The following is a 17,610-nucleotide window of genomic DNA, read 5'->3' on the forward strand; positions in this document are numbered from 1 at the left end:
AGCAGGTGGGTTTAGTTTTTCCCATTCTGGGCTAGAGGTCATGGTCTCGGAAGCTCCACTCTCCCAGAGTGGAAAGGTCATGAGCTGTGAGCAACCCTGTCTTGGTATATGTGTGAGTGTGGGGAGCACTTCCTATGGGAAGTGACGGAACTAAGAGTTTCCAGGTTGGATACGACCCTAAAGGTCTTCTCTTCCAAACACCCATCAGTTCCAGTTGTTATTGCTGCAAACGGAGTGGTGTAACGCAGCCCTTTCATGATGCTTACAGATTCTGTGGGTTAGGAGTTTAGACAGGACCCATCAAGGACAGAGTGTCTCTGCTCCATAGTGTCTGGGATCTCAACTGAGCAGACTTGAAGGTGGGCGATGGAGGGGAGGTCGTCATTCGATGGTTGGAGCGGAAATCATCTGGAGATGTCTTCACTCATCTCCGAGGCTGATGCTGGCTGTCACCTGGGCTGTGTGCCAGAGGACCTGCACTTGGCTTTCTCATGTTGTCTCTCCATAAAGGCTGGTCTGGAACTGCATATGGCCTGGTGACTGGGTTCTTAGAGTAAGTGTCCCAACAGAGCAAGGCAAAAACCATAGCACTTTGTGATCTAGCCTTGGAGGCCACATAATGTTACTGCCATACTCTATTGGCTGAGGCACTTACAGAGGGCTAGCCAGGTTCATGGGGAAGGGACATTGATCCTACCATTCAGTGGGGAAGTGGAGAGATTCAAAAAGAAGAGGTGGGGTACGTTAATTGATTTTAGAGAGAGAAGAAGGGGGGAGAGAGAGAGAGAGAGAGAGAGAGAGAGAGAGAGAGAGAGAGAGAGAAACATCAACTGGTTGTCTTCCATAAGTGCCCTGACCGGGAATTAAACCTGCAACCCAGGTACGTGCCCTGACTGGGAATTGTACCCAAGACCTTTTGGTTTATGAAACGATTCTCCAACCAAATGAGCCACATTGGTCAAGGCTAAGCAAGTTTTTTAATTGCTTCATGCTCAGTTTCCTCAACTTGCAATGAGGACATTAATAGTCGCGACTTCCTAGGTTATGTGAAATTAAATAAGCTAATGCTTACAAAGTGCTCAGCCCAAGGTCCGGTACATGGTAAATCTCCAGTAAATGTTAGCTAACAACACCTACTGCGTTAGAGCAGCAACTACTATTATTTTTGTTGGTTGCTCCTATGTCTAGTTCAGGATCAGGCACAGAGTAGATTCTCAGTAAATAGCATCAAATGAATAAATAAAGGAACAAATAAATGATTGATTTCTACTCCAAGGAAGTTCCTTGAAGCAATGAAGTTCCCTGAAGCCATCTTTAGACATATGCACTACTTATAACTATATCAAAACAAGAACAATCAGCCTCCACGAATCTTAGAGCACCTCAGTATTGGTTCCATCCTCCTCAGTAATTGTTTTCTTCCCCTCCAGTTCTCACTCTGAAAAATGACCCCTGGTGTTGCTCCTTGCCGGAGTCCTTCACAAATTCTGCAAACGGTAAACAAAGAACGCCACTCAGAGGAGGTGAATAATATGCCAACGAGATTGCATTCCCCATCAATTCTTGTGTCACCCTTGATTAATTTTATATGTAGCTTCATTACGTTTCATCCCTCATTTCAATAGTGTCCTTCAGGGGGGACACTGGAGGAAGCAGAGAGGGGAGACCAAGCAGGGGACAAACTGGTGCAAAGAATTCATGAGCGCCCAAAAAAGGTAGTGACTGAGATTTAACACTCTCAGAGCCCCACTTCCGCTCACGGAGTGAGCTCATTGCTGGCACAGCGGCATTTCCCAGGCTTGAGACACGGTGCCCCAGCCACCGTGAGATAGCCACTTCACACACTATTAATCAGCCGAGTGGCCAGCAAATGCTGACCCACTTAGCTGTGATACCCAGGCAGGTGATGGCTATTGGAGCTGACGGAATCTGGCCCCCGGGCACATGTCTCCAGGTGGGCTGCCTGGGGCTCTGTGATCTCTGTGTGCGTGACAAAGGCAGCTCGTTAGCTAAGAAGATACTTAAAATGGGTCAGGGCAAGATTGAACTCTATCTGGTAAGCCTGAATGCCAAGCCCTTGCTCTTCAGGGCTGATGACATCCTCCCTCTCCAGCTCATGTCCCACCTCACCTTGGGACTCCGCGGAAGTATACAGCATTGATTTAGCTCAATCCACTAATTACTGATGGAGCTATGTAGCAGACACTTCACCTGTTTGTGTCATATCTGTTCCGTTGGTCCACCTCTCATTTCAGCGATAGCTGTACCGATATATGACCAGAGCTGGGACTATGAATCTTGGCCCAGACTGTTCCAATCATAGTCACAGACTGAGCCTCAGCTCTCATCACAGACTGAGCTCTGATCACAAGAGAACTCAGTGAGAGAATGACTGGGGATGGCTCAACCCAAGTCACCCCCACTTCTGTGGCCACAGGTGGGAGCCATGCCCTCAGGTGGGACATGAGACCTGGAAGACGCGGGGTGCAGGCATCCTGCTCGTGACCTTCATGGCAGCTTCATTCCTGGGTTTCTAACTCAGAAGAAGCCACTGCTGTTCCAGGCAGAGCCTAATGAGGTTTTCAGAGCTGTGTTTTGTTTCCTTTAGCTCACAGAGGTTATTGTGCTTTGCAGGAAAATTAACTGGCAATTAAATTTCTGAAAAAGTGTTAGAAACTCCTACAAGCTGTGCCTCATTGTTTTGCAAGATTGGGTACACAATGAAATAATTCCATCTGCAAATTAATTTTCTCTCACTAATGGCTTCTGCTGTAACTGCAATGTCATTCATTTAGTTATTCATTCATCCCTTTACTCAGCGCACATTTACTCTGCACCCAATGGGACCTGGGCAGCCCGGGGAAGAAAAAGGCAGGTCAGATACAGTCCCTGTCCTCCCGCGGCAGTAGTTTGCCCACGGCTGGTCTAAGGTCTAACAACCATAGAGCTTGATTCAAGCTCAGGGCTGTCTGACTCTGGAGTCTGACTCTTCATCTCACTGTGCTGCTGCCCTGTGGTGTGGTGTATATCCAGCCTCAGAGTGAGGTGGGCTGCCACAAAGTGCACGTGGAAATGGTTCTCAGAAGTTTCTATGTTGAGGCATAAAGAATATGGTTAGGCATGAAGTTGCCCTGAGACTCGATCCCCGAATCCTGGATCTGTGTCCCTGTGTCTTGTTGGATCCTTAGACAGAGCCAATCATCTTGTCTGAGTTCTTTATATATTTGCTGTGCAGAAGCACTTAGTTTGATGCAGTCCCACTTGTTTATCTGAGCTTTTGTTGCCTGTGCTTTTCATGTCTTTCCCAGTAAATCATTGCCAAGACCAACGTGAAGGATCTTTCACCCTCTGTTTTCTTCTTTTGCTTAATGCTAATGGGTAGCATTAGAAAAAAGTGTAAGTTTATAAAAACCCACTTTATTGAGGTATTATTGACATATAAAAAACTGTACATATTTAATATATACAACTTGATGAGTTTGGGGATAAGTATACACCTGTGAAACCATTACCACCATCAAGGCCAAAAACATAGCTATCACTTCTCATAGTTTTCTCTCACCCCCTTGACTATTAGTATTATTACTTTAAAAATGTAAGTTTAAGTAGATATGATCAAAGCTAAAATAGCCAGTGGGAGAATAAATAAAACATGTAAATTCCAAACTTGATAGAAACATGAAACAAAACTGCTATGATCAATTTAACCGAAGCCAGAAAGGGAAAAACAAGAACAAGAATGTGTGTGCCCTCGTTGGTTTGGTTCAGTGGATAAAGCGTTGGCCTGAGGATGGGGTTTGATTCCAGTCAGTGGCACATGCCTGGGTTTCAGGCTCGATCTCCAGGAAGGGCCGTGCAGAAGCGGCCGATCAATGATTCTCATCATTAATGTTTCTATGTCTCTCTCCCTCTCCCTTCCTCTCTGAAATCAATAAAAATATTAAACACACACACACGAACAAGAATGTCTGGAAAACAAGATCACTTGGCAGGAGGAACTCCAGGTAACCATAACAATGTTAAATCGACTTATTAAAAGACAGAGACTCAAAACTCAGATAGATGTTATTTACATGAGAAATTTTTAAAATGACAAAGAAATATGGAAAACAAAGGTGAAAAATATAAACAAATATTAGCAAGTAAATCTGGAACAGTGATATTAATATCAGGCAGAATGGAATTTAATGGAAAAAATATTATACAGGGCAAATTGAAGCAATGTTTATAGATAAAAGAAATAATCCATCAAAGAGGGATCACCATTATGAAGCATTTTGTGCCAACAATATAGATTTGAAATATAAAGCAAAACCAGATATAAATACAAGGAGGAATGCACAAGGCCACAATTATATATAAAGCTAAATGAGAAAAGCAAGGAAAAATGGACAAAGCCTTATACTCCACACATAAATTGACATAGCAATGGATAAAAAGTAGGTAATAGGGAATTCAAATAGAAAATTAAAAGTTTGGTTTTGTTAGTGCTGTGCCTAACAGAGAATATAGTTGTCTTTTCAACTATATTACTTGTAATTATGTTTTATATTAAAAACCAACCCCAGTGGGGCCAAAAGGAAATCTCAATAAATTCTCAAAGGCAGAAACAGGCCATTTTCATATAGGCCAATCTATTTCTATGCAAAATGCAATAGAATTAGATATTAACAACAAAAACATAATCAAAGAATCTTATATACTTAAAAGTTTTGGAAAACCACACACACATTTTGAACTCTTCTTGGGTGAAAGAAGAAATCAGAACGGAAACTAAAATATCTTTATATATCAATAAAAAGAATATTGCAGAGCAAAACGGGCGAGTTATAGACAGAATGGTATCCTTAGGAACATTTTTAGCCATAAGTGCTTTTATAGGAATGAAAGAGAGCTTAAATCAGATTAATCTTTCAGCCCAAGAAGCTAGACAAACTACAAATCCAAAATTAAACTTGATTCCCTATTTAAAAAAATATCCTCAAACTATACTATAGTATATAGTGGAAAAAACTTCATTCATTTGGTAAGGGATATTTTTAAGAGCTCTACCAAATATCTTATCAATATTTCTGAGATTTCTAATAAGTCAGGATCCGGAGGCAGATGTGGCCTATGGCCTCCACTACATAATATACCCGAGTCTCCTGGCTGGTTCCCAGTCCAGGTTGTCTATGGGAGTCTTAAAGTAACACCAGTGCTAAGATTGTGTCCCAGTCCAGCTGAACCAGAATTCCTATAATCCATATCCATATCCATATCCATATCCATATCCATATCCATATCCATATCCTATATCTGTGTCCATATCTGTACCCACCTACACATACACAATTCTGGAAGCAAAGCCACCAAACTGGGAACAGTAGTACCTTTAGGGAAAGGGTTTTGAATTAGGGGTCATAGTCCAGGGAAGCTCGCTTTACTTTATCTGTAATGACTGAAATGACAAATGATCGTTTGCACACTGATGGTTATTTTTGCTTCCTGTTATAATTAGGAAGACAGAAGAATGTGAAAAGGTAACCAGGTTCTCGTGGGAGCCGAGGCTGCAGCGTTGCCATTAGGTTAGGCTTGACCTGGCTTCTGGAGTTGGAGGCGGTTGATCTGATGCCCGGCTCCACCCCTGAGCAGTCAGGTATGTTTGCTGAGACTCTCCCTTCACATCTGCAGAGTTAGATGATGATACCCATCAAAGGCTTGCTGAGATCTCGTCAGACAATTCATAGACAAATGCTTTGAAAATCCTATTGGTGCACACACGTTATGCTATATACCTATGTCTGTATCTATGACATTATATAGCTTATTATATCATTGTATGACAATGTACCACCATGTAATTATATCGTAATGTGGCACACTTTTCAGTGAGAGCAGAAATAGAGGATAAAGAAATAGTAGCTAATTTAATGTCCATGGAAATGCCCGGTAGAGTGCTTGAGCTCACACTGAACGTAACAGAGTTGAGTTTCAAACAGGTCACCTAAGCGCAGAGCTTCTCCCCTGAGACTTCTTTTACGTAGCCCACCCCCCTTTTCAGGCTCATTATGACATCATGCATCTTCCCTGAATGGTTTTCCCTTTTCTTTATTCACCCTTTCACCTATGCCCTTATTTCCACACTGGAATTTCTTAAGTTGCCAGTAAATTGTCATTCATTTAATACAAACACTAAGATATCGAAGAGGTGAATTAGGCCTAGGGCACGCCCACCTCTCCTGAAATAGGAGGGGTAGTTATTTTACAGGGTTGTCATAGTGTCCAGGGAAAATATGAATGTTTACTTTAAGGTGGTTCATAAGCCTTTTGTGTTGAACATAATATCAATATCTTTACTAAGAAGTTGATATTTTAATTATCTGGGAATAATACCCATCTGTGAGCTTCCAGGATCTATCTTGAAAAGAAGTAGGGATTAGAGTCTGTGTTTGTTGAGCGGAAACTAGTGCACATGATGAGTATATAATTAAGGGAGCATGAGAGAGTTGAAAGCAGATTTAGTCCCCAAATATTTGAATGCAGGCGCTGGCCAGTAATTAAGCCATGTGCCTGGCAGCAAAGAACGTCCATGTCGAAAATGTATTAATCAATACTTACTCAACTTTAAAAATTGCTATTGTCTCACTCTTAGTATTCACAACAGAACAATACAATAAATTAAATGCATCTTTAATTATTCAAAGCTGCTCCCACACAATTATTACACCTAAATATTGTGCTTTAATGAACTCTACTTAATTTCTACACAAACAAGGGCCTATCTATGCCACATCTTCCTCCCGGGGGCCTGAGACAGTCTGTAAGGCGCTGCAGGCGACACATGGCTTCAAATGTCGCCCTCCAAACCCCTCCTGCTCTCCTCCTCCTGTCCTACTAAGCCAGGCTCAGTGATACTCTGATTTACATAAGGCCCTGGGAGGTGAGACGGAGCAGGCAGGGAGTGCTGCTCCTGCTTTCCACATTGAGGGATCATTGTCTGGGCGAGGATGAATGCAAGTCTGGAAATGGGAACTCCTGTCTACGGGGAAGGAGCAGCAGGTTCACGCTCCACCCCTCCCCAGGGATCCAAGCCCAGGAATGGGAGGAACATAAGAAGGGAAAATCGGCACAGGTCAAAGCACATCATCGCTCACCTTCCTGTCCCAGGCACCGGGCACACGCCTGTCAGACACTCTTGGCTCATGTTCCACACAGCACAGCTGGCCCACTGGTTTCTGATTTATTCTCATAAACCAGAGCTGGAAAACTCACTGATGGCCCGTGAAACCTCCTTCTTTTCTTTTCTTGGGGTTTCACACAGGGAGGGGGGTTAGCCCAGGGAGGCTAGGAGAGGGGCCATGACCTTCACACAGACTTGGAAACCCCTTAGCCCACCTTCTGTTAGGGTTTAACATACAGTTGTTATTATCCAGGGTTGCAGTTAAAATATCTTTTTTTATTTTTTATATATTTTTATTTTTATTTTTTATATTTTATTGATTTTTAACAGAGAGGAAGGGAGAGGGATAGAGAGTTAGAAACATTGCTGAGAGAGAAACATTGATCAGCCGCTTCCTGCACACCTCCTACTGGAGATGTGCCTGCAACCAAGGTACATGCCCTTGACCGGAATCGAACCTGGGACCCTTCAGTCCGCAGGCCGACGCTCTATCCACTGAGCCAAACCGGTCAGGGCAAAATATCTTTTTTTTAAAGATAATACGTCATCTTTCAATATACTATTTATTTAATTGACTATGTTTATTGTTTGTCTCTCCTGCTAGAATATGAGTGCCGTAGGACCAGCATGTTGATCATTTGTTCACTAATGAATCCCAGTAGCTGCCTCTCTACAATCTGTTGGGAAAATGGGAAGAATCACTGAATACCTCTCTATATTCATGTGTCACTGCACATGCTCACCACTCAGACACCCGTTCTACCACAAGCGGCTGTCTTAGGCAGGACAGGTTAGGTCATGGTGCAGAAAAATGAACTCTGAAGTCTCAGTGGTTAATATAACGAAGGTTAATTTCTCCTTCATGTTACACATCCAACCTTGGTTGGCAGGGGCAGATTCAGATCCACATGGTCACTCAGGGACCCAAAGTGATGAAGTTCTGCCATCAGGAACCTTGCTGGTCACTGCAGCAACGGGAGAGACAGCTAGAGGGTCAGACCCTGGTTCTTCCATGCCTTGGCTCAGAAGGGGCACATGTCCCTGCTGCCCACAGCCTATTTGTGATGGTCCTGCCTCATTACAAAAGTGGCTGGAGGTGGGGGAGTAGATGGAATTTGAGGGAGCGTCACTGGCTTTACCCACTCAAGCCCCTCCGTACTCACTCATATATACTCACACCCACCCACACCCATCACACCCCTGTCTGCTCATGGACACATGAGCTGTTCCTACTCACCCATAACTTCTCCCATAACTTGCTCACCCAGGCCTAACTCTTGCCTCAGCTATACTCCTCCTCTACCATCCATTGTCCCCATGGTCTCTGCTCATAGCCAATCCTATCTAATTGCCCAGACTCCATTCCTCGTATTTTTTTTTATGAGCCAAAGTGCTCTGGGGACAGTACTGGATACCATCTTTGGGGATACAGGGACTCCTTTGCATGTCAAAAATGTTATAGATTCCCACACATTAGCAGCAATATCTGTAGTAATTCTTGATTAAGCAAACACTTAATGTTAAAGAAGCCGCCATAAATTCAGTGTGCTTAAGCATCTATACCCAATAGGAGCATCATTGCGCATTGATAGGTGAGCATACAATTTCCTGAGGTTGCAGACAATGGTTGGAGCACACAATTGTGGTAAAATATTGCCACAGCCTACAAGCTTGAAGCCACTACGTGCTAATGAGCAAGCGAGCCAAGTCCAGGAGGCGTCTACTTCCTTTCTCCCTGGCTGGCTGGCGAGGCTGACCTCAGGGCAGGAGCTCAGTGTGGGCTCCAGTAGTGACTGGACATTGTCTGTAAGCCTCTGTCTTCTCCTACGTTCAAGCCCCATTTGCAATATAGGCCTCTGCTTGCAACTCATAGAAACTGATATCTAGAACATGCAAGCCATTACCTCCCCTGCTGGGGCCCGCTCACCACCAGGGTTTCATTTCACGTGTGAGGGTCCGTGGAGGTACTAACACGATGCCACAAGTTTTCTGAAAATGAAAGAGACTCATTTTGGGAGCTCGGGCAGAGGCGAGAAGAGATTCCATGAGGTGTCCTGACTCCTGTGTCTGAGGCTGGTTTCTCCCAGTCCACCCTCCACACTTTCTCCTCCCAGACCACCTGTCTCATCAGCCTCAAGGACTTTCGGTCATAGGTGTTTCCTACAAGTCCCTAAACCCTCGGCCTGCCAAGGTTGCTCTGTCCTTCAAGGGTGCTGTCCCTTCTCATGTGCAGGGAGTCTGGCCTGTGCACTCATCTTTAGAGTCGATATTTCCTCATAGACTCTGTGCAGCCCACACGGGTGGGTAGGGAGTTAACTCTTCTTAGTGAATCTTGAGGATGGCTGGAAGGGTCATGCCACCAGGCCAGGTTCCTCCATAGCTGGTCTTCTGGATAAGGTCTGAGCAACTACTCTGGGCATCACTGTCTGCACCCCATGTCTCCACATTCACTACAGGGACAGGTGGTCTCTCCACGTCCCTGTCCCTCTCATGTTGTCGTTTTTCTTGTGTGCCCCCCCCCCACCCCACCTGCTGGCTTTCACCTCAGATGGCAGCTTGTCCTCACTCAGAGCCCCTTCCAACTCCAGGGCCTGCACCCCACTGCTGGCAGCATTGGCAGCGGCTCTGAAGCTGGCAGATGCCACCTGTCTGCCTCAGCAGGGTTTCCATTCTGTCTGCAGCCCCCCCTTGCCCCGCCCCCCCGGGATACAGCCAATGTTCCCAAGAGGGGCTGAGAAATTCCTAGATAATTCTAAAAGTTAGATCAATTTTAATACATTTGCATGTAGAAATAGTAAGTGCTAGACAGCACTGCGTGGGGAAAGCTGGTAGCAGAAGGAAGTCAGGACATGAAGCCAGACACCAGGTCCCACTGGGAGAGCAGGCGAGGTCAGCAGGCACCCGGATCCGGCTGCAGGGGCCCCGCCACCCGTCACCACACCTGCCACGCGGGGACCTGGGCCCACACGCCTGGAAGGCGGGGCCTGCGTTTTGTCACTGCTGGAGCTTGTTGCACGCAGGGAGTCCCAGGGACCTGAGGATGATGAGCAGGTCCCGGCCTGGCCCTCCTTCCCTTTCTCCAGCACTGGGCGGTTGGGGATTATTTTCAGGCTGTCACGATCTGTCCGAGTGGATTATCTGGAGGAAGGCAATGAGCTGTTCCCGATCTGATCTGAGGACCAGTCTCAGCTCAGAGTCCCTTGTGTTACAGTCTCCTGAAATCTCTCATGGCCTTAAGAGATGGAAGAACAGCATCTGGGTAGAAGAGATAGAAAGATAGGGCAGGAGAAAGGTGAGAGAGAGAGAGAGAGAGAGAGAGAGAGAGAGAGAGAGAGACTGACTACTTATGTATATTCTGTGCGTTTTTTCTCTCTTGAGCCTGGAGGGACCACCTTAGTACTTCCTTTCACCTGTCAGAATCTTCATCAAGGCATAGAACCAATGAGGTTTTCTCTTCAAATCTTGGTTTCTCTTTTCCCCCTCGGCCCGCCTCAGCTCCAGCAGTAACTCCTCCTGCTGCTGAATCCGGGGATAGATGGCATCTCCCCTCTTATGACCCATTTCCTTCCAATTTCCTACGCCCCCCTTTATTTTTTAGTGAGTGACTCGTAGTAGGGGTTCAACAATAGTTGAATTAGCGGGAACGTTGGCAGTCCTGCCTAAATCAGCCCCGCTCAGCCACCTGGGCACAGCTTCTCATCTGTCCTGTCCTACCAATTCCTTATGTGACCAAGTGCTCCCTACCTGGGTCTACCCAGTTCTACATTCTCATGGGCCCGCTCTGTCCTTCATTAGTAAGGAAGGGGGCTCGGTCTCCATCCTATGCATGCTGGGAAACCCAGTGTCGTGGTCCTGGATCTCTGGGAGTTTTCCAAAATCTTGCATTTCTCCTGTCCTGACTCTCAATCCCACTTTCGCTCCTATTCAAGTCAGACCACACTTGGTTCCCCCAAAGCCCAGGAGCCCAGGAACGGGGTGTCACAGCATCTTATGAGAGGTTTAGGAGGGATGGAGGTGTATTCTTAAATTGCAAACTCAAATGGCAAATTACCTAAGTTTGAATATTAGACATTTCTGAGCTTTGTGGGGGAAGTTTATTTTAAAAATTTTAAAGCTTTTCATTTTGAAAGAATTTCAGAATTACAAAATACTGCAAAAGTAGTACAAATAGTTCCATGAACCTTTTACCCAGATTTCCTGTGTTAACATCATATACAATCGCAGAACAATGGTAACAATCAGGTAATTAGCATGAATAGAGTGTTATTACTTAAACTATCAACTTTATTCAAATTTTTTCCATTGTTCGTTAATGTCTTTGGGGTGGCCCAGGGCCCGATCCAGACTCACATGCTGCATTTCACTGTCATGTCTGCTTGGTCTCTATTAGCTAGTCTCCCTTTGTCTTTGACTTTGACGAAGCATGCTGGTGAGCTGCTCTGCACTGTGTCCCTTGATGTGAGTTTATCTGATGTTTCATGATTAGCTCAGGTTGTGTTTTGGGCAAGCATACCACGGAAGTGATAGTGTGTCCTTCTCCGTGCTTCCACTCAGGAGGCTGTGACTTTGAGAGGTCCCATCAGATGTCAACTTTAACCCTTGGTTCAGGAGGCGTCTAGGGTTTCTCATGTAAAGTTGTGATGTCCCCTCTGGTGCTTAATAAGTACCTTTGGGAGGATACTTTGAGGCCATGTACACATAATGCTTCTTGCCATGTTTTTGCCCACTAATTTTAGCACCCATGAATGATTCTTGACTGAAAAATTATTATTATGGTGCTTGCCAAATGGTGATTTTCTATTTCCATCATTCCTTCTATTTTTATTGTGATTCTATTGCAAGAAAGGGCTTTCTTCATTCATTCATTCATTCATTCATTCATTCATTCATTCATGTTTTATTCATATTAGTATTGGCTCATGGACACATTGCAATCATTATTTGTTATGCAAACTGTCTTATATTTGACCATTGTGAGCCTCTACAAGTTAGCACTTATGTCCTACACATGCCCCATCAGCTTTTGAGCATTCCCTTACTTTCTAGTACCACAAGATATCCCGGGATCATCTTGTACTTTCCCAGCCCAGCCTTAGAATCTGCCATTCTTTAAAAGAGCCCGGGTTTCCTAGAGGACATCATTCTATGTGAACTGAGCCAGGTACAAAAAGCTAAATATTGTGTGATATCAAGTCCAACTTATAGGACCAGTGGTTGCTAGGGGCTTGGGAAGTGGGGAGGAAAATGGGGAGATGTTAGTCAAAGGGTAAAAATTTTCAGTCATAAAATGAACTAAGTTTTAGAATCTAATATACAGTATAATAACTATAGTTAATAATAATGGTATTTCCTAAGAGAATAAATCTCAAGTGTTCTCACCACACCTATATACAAATGGCAACTATGTGAGGTGACATATAGTAATTAACTTGATTGTGGTAGTCATTTCACAGTGGATCAGTATATTAGATCATCATGGTGTACATCTTAAAAAAATAAAACCTTTGGTACCTTGAAAAGAAAAAGAAGAAGAAAAGGAGCCATGGTTCATTTAATGGAGAATGGTACTTAGAAGCCAAGATCTGGTTTCTAGGTGTGCTTATCGATGCTGGGATGCCATTTCTGCGACACCCTCTCTGCAGACAGAGCTAGGAATCACGTGTATGCTGTGAGATAATAAAAGTTTGTGGTTTTGAACTGCCACATTTTGGGACACTTTTCATGCAGCAATAGATAACTAACAAGAAGATTTTAAAAATTGAAATGGAAAGGTCTTTTAAAAATTTGATTTTAAATTCTAATTTTTACACTGATCAGAGAGTGTTGTTAATATTTCTGCTTTAAGAAACTTACTGATGTTTTCTTTGTGACGTAATAAATACTCAATTTTTGTGAATGTTCTATGTGTTCCTGAGAAGAAAGCATATTCATTCTCATCAAAGTATAGAGTTTGATATCTATATCTCTATCTATCTATCTATCTATCTATCTATCTATCTATCTATCTATCTATTGTCTACCTTCTTGGTTATGTCAATTAATTCAACACATTTGCTGGGTGCCTACTGTGTGCCAAACTGTATACCGGGTTCTAGGGACAGAGATGAAAACCTCAGTCCCTGCTCTCATAGAGCTGACAGGTTTATAGAAATGGATAATATGGGTGATAGGAATCATCTATTCCCAAATGTCCTCTGCCTTGTGTCAAAAAAGCAAACCAGCAACAAAAGCACCACGGCACCCAGACCCTCATTCTCTCTCTCCCTGCTGGACCATTCCATATCCTCATCTTAAAGGAGTCTTGCCTCTCTCTCATGGAGGGAATGACCTCCCTGGAGCTGGCTGCATACCTGAAGGCATCTGCCCATTCCTGTCCTCACTGTACCTCCCAGGACATGCAGCTGTACAGCTGACCCAACTGACCCTCTCCAGCAGGCTTCATGTCAGAGCCATGTTCTCCAACCTCCTGACCCCCAGTCTGACTTCAGACAGAAACTAGCCTGCTCGGTGCCTGTGGTAGACCTGGTAGTTTCCTTCCCCAAATTTCCTCTATTCCTCGCCCATGAATGAGATGGCTATGCAATGACCCTGTTATCTTTAGAGAACCAACCTAAACCTAGTTCCAAGAGTGGATTCTGATTTCTTTTTACCCTAATCTCATCCCCCTTGTCACAGTGTCTTGTTCAGTGAGCCCAGGCTTAAGCCAGGCAGTACCCCTGGCCAAAGGGTCTAGCTCAGGGATGGGTATGTGACCCAAATTGGGCCATTGAGATGTGAGGAGAAGCTTCCCTTGGGGATTATGAAAAAGAAGGTTTCTTACTGGCCTGAGAGATCTCCTGAAGGCTAACACTCCTCTCTCCGGAGGGTGGGATGCAGAAGGGATACCTGGAACTGCTGCAGCCATTTTGCCACCATGAGGAAAACTGACACTAAAGAAGGCGGAGAGAAGAAATGAAAAAAAGAACCAGGTCCTTGACAACATTGCTTAGCTACCGCACGTAACCAACTCTGAAGTCTGCTTTACCTCAAGAACTTCCAGCTCCTGAGTGGAGAAATCTTCATATTGTTAGACCAGTTTGAGTTGGGTTTCAACTTGCTACCTCAGGATTACTGACAGGATCAGGGTCTGTGGAGCTTTCTAATGACTGGGCCCCTAGGCCCTGCTCCCTGTAAGACTCTCCTCTCTCCCATCAAGGAGATGCACGGGATTCTGCTCTGCTGACAAGGCTGTGCTGCTGGCCCAGCATCCACCTGTATGTGTGCGGGGGGAGGGGGGGGTTTGGATTGCATGCACGTGAGTGTTCACTTCCCGTCAGTGTCCCTCAGAAGCTGTGTGGCCTGGGACGAGTTATCTAACTTCCTTAAGTTTTCTTCTTTGTAAAATGGGATCAAATTAAAATTAATCCCATGCCTCCCAGGGCACTTGTGAATGAGATGTATTTAAAACGAGGCACACAGTAGGACCACAGCTAATGTTGCCTCCACTTTCTTCTGTTCCTGTCTCTTCAGCATGGAGCATGCCTGCCTGTACATGGTCTGCAAGGAGAGGCTGGCCCTCGGGATGTGGGCTTCTCCAACTTAGAATCCCAGTGATTTCCTGAGAGGAAACAAATCCCCGTTGCCATAGAAGATGAACAGCTCAGCCATTTGCTAAAACAAATATTAGTCCAGCGCTGTCCAGGGAGAGCAAGCTGCTCCAAGAACTATTTGTGTTTGCATCCTTCAAGGAGCGGATAACGTGCCTCCAAGGACAAACATCTTCAGGGGTGGGTGTGAAGAGGGGCAGCTGCTCCAGGAGCTCCCCTCCTGGCTGCTTGTTCCCCTACAGGTGTCATTTACCTGGCATCGGGGCAGTTATCCATCTCTGTCTTCCCTGTGCTTGGGGCTGGCACTCTGGCTCCCTGGACCACCCACACCTGGGCCTGGAGCTGGCTTCCCGGGCCAGACGAGTTGCAGATTCAGACAGATCCTGAGAATTTCTAGGGGGAGTTGACCCCTACTTACGGGTGATTGTGGCACACATGCTCACCTAGGGCCATCAACATGGGCACCGTCGACATCTTGGGCCTGGTAGTTCTTTGTTGCGAGGGGCTGCCTTGTGCATTGTAGGATACTTGACAGCATCCCTGGCCTCTACCCACTGGATGCCAGTAGCATACCTCCCCCGGTGGTGACAACCAAGAATGCCTGCTGAAGAAAGCTATCACCTTTGGTTGAGAACCACTGTTCTAGCCAAAGGCAGGGAGATCTCTGGAGTTAGGTATGGATCGGTTCAAACCTGGCCATATCACCCCCCAGCTGTAAAATCTGGCTAGTTAACCTAACCTCTCTGAGCCTAGGCTTGCACACCTGAAAAATGGGAACCATCACAGCACCTGTTTCGTAGAATGGTGTGAGGGAGTGAAGTGAGATTACTTACCAGGAGGTATCTGGCCCCCAGGTCCCTCATCCATGGTAGCCTGCTTCTAGCAGATTGTAAACTCCACCAGGGCAGGATTATGCCTCATTGCTCATCACTGTGTCTCCAGCACCCAGCGCAGGTGCCTAGCATACACTCGGAGCTCAGGAAATGGATGGTGTTCCTGGGGCTGTCCTGGACCTCACTGGGCTTTCATGTTACTGCTACGTCACACTCTTGGCAAACCCCTTCAGTCCATGCGCTCCCCGGGGGGGGGGGGGAAATCTATTCTCCCTCTGGGTTTTATGTATGAATCCTAAGCTGCAGTTTCCTCCCTTGCCTTCTCCAGGACTCCTTGGAGGGAGGCCCCAGAAAGCCTGCTTTTGCCCTGGCCCATTTTCCCCACCCCAGAGTCAGGGTGCATGATAGCAGCCTCAGGAGCATCCCTCTCCATATTCCCATTGCTGACTCCCACTGCATCCTCCAGATCATGGATAATTGGTGAAGCAGAGATGATTGGCATATCTTGGGTCCAATGAATAATCAAATCCTTTCTGGCTCAACCTAACCAGGCTTCCTTGGATGACCCCTACTCAATTTTATCCAATTTTATCACTCGTGGACTTTGTATCACTTCTTTCACCTAGAGGCTAGTTTAAGAAGCATAACTATGTCCCCAGAATTATGCCTATTAAAGGAAAAAAGGTGTTTCACCTCAGGTACATGAATTTCTACCTGTACTAGAATCCTATGGGGACTCTGGAGGACAAGACAGGCTTCTCTCTGAAGCACTGACAATTACATAGATGAGTCAAGACTAATAAGGTGACAAAAGACGTGTAAGCTCTAAACTGATTACAAGAAGCTGTACATGGAGGCGGAGAAGCTGCTCAGGGGCTCAGCGCTGTCTTTCTAATCCCGCCTCCCCACTCACTTCCTTTACCACCTTCATCATCTCTGACCTGCACTGTTCCGATTGGTCCCTCTGCTTCCATTTCCCTTGAATCTGCCTCCACAGAGTGGCCAGGGTGAGTTTTCTCCAATGCTAATGTGATGATATATCACAGAACATCCAGAATCTGCTTGGGGTTTATCATGGTGTTATCTGTAATCAGGGAACATTGGAAACAATTGGGGAACAGTTCAATAAATGCTGGTACAAATGAGGAAATATTGTATAGCCATTGAAACTCATGTTTTTAAAGACCAATTAGAGATATAAAAATATACTCATAATGTTATGAGAACAAAAATATGAATTCAAAACTGCAGCACAATACAGACTTAGCCACTATAGATGTCTATAATTGCATGAAATTGCGAGGTTGGAATTATATAGCTGGGGAAACGTAACAAGGGCTATTTCTAGTTAGTAAGATACAAAAGATTTTTTATTTTTTTCTAAATAAAAGCTTTATGAGGTTGGAGATCATCTATCTTGAATACGATTTTCGTAATTGCCAAATTTTATCCACAAACATTGTCTTTGGTTGTGTTTCCCTAGAAGCAGACGCTGAGACAAAGAGTGAGTACAAGCAGTTTGTCTGGGAGGTGGTGTCAGGTGGGGGTGGGGAGGGCAGGCAGGGCAGGGAGGGAGGCAGCCTGAGTGTGTTATCCGGCAGGTTACACAGAGGGCAATGGCAGCGTGGTCTTGCCAGGCAGCTCTGGGAGGCCGGCCGTGTAGAACATGCTTTTAAAGCGGTGCATCAGGAGCAAGGAAGCTGGATTTAACCTCCAAGTCCCACCCTCCTCACCCAGGCCAGCGCCTGGGGGAGCTGAGCCCTCAGGAAGGCGAATGCTGAGGGATGTGGACAGGGCCTGACGGGTTTCACAAACACGGTGATTTAGAACTAATAAGGAAATGTTCTTAAAAGATTAACATGCAGCTAGCAATGACCTCTCTGAGCCTCAGTTAACTCACCTCCGAAGTGGGGACAGTAATACCTGCCTGGCCTTTCTCTATGGCTCAGTGGGTGGTGTGTGTGTGTGTGTGCGTGTCAGACTGAATGTTTATGTCCCCCCTGAAATTCACATGTTGAAGCCCTAACCC

Source organism: Myotis daubentonii, chromosome 16 (genome assembly GCF_963259705.1).
Source record: "Myotis daubentonii chromosome 16, mMyoDau2.1, whole genome shotgun sequence".
NCBI lineage: Eukaryota > Metazoa > Chordata > Mammalia > Chiroptera > Vespertilionidae > Myotis > Myotis daubentonii.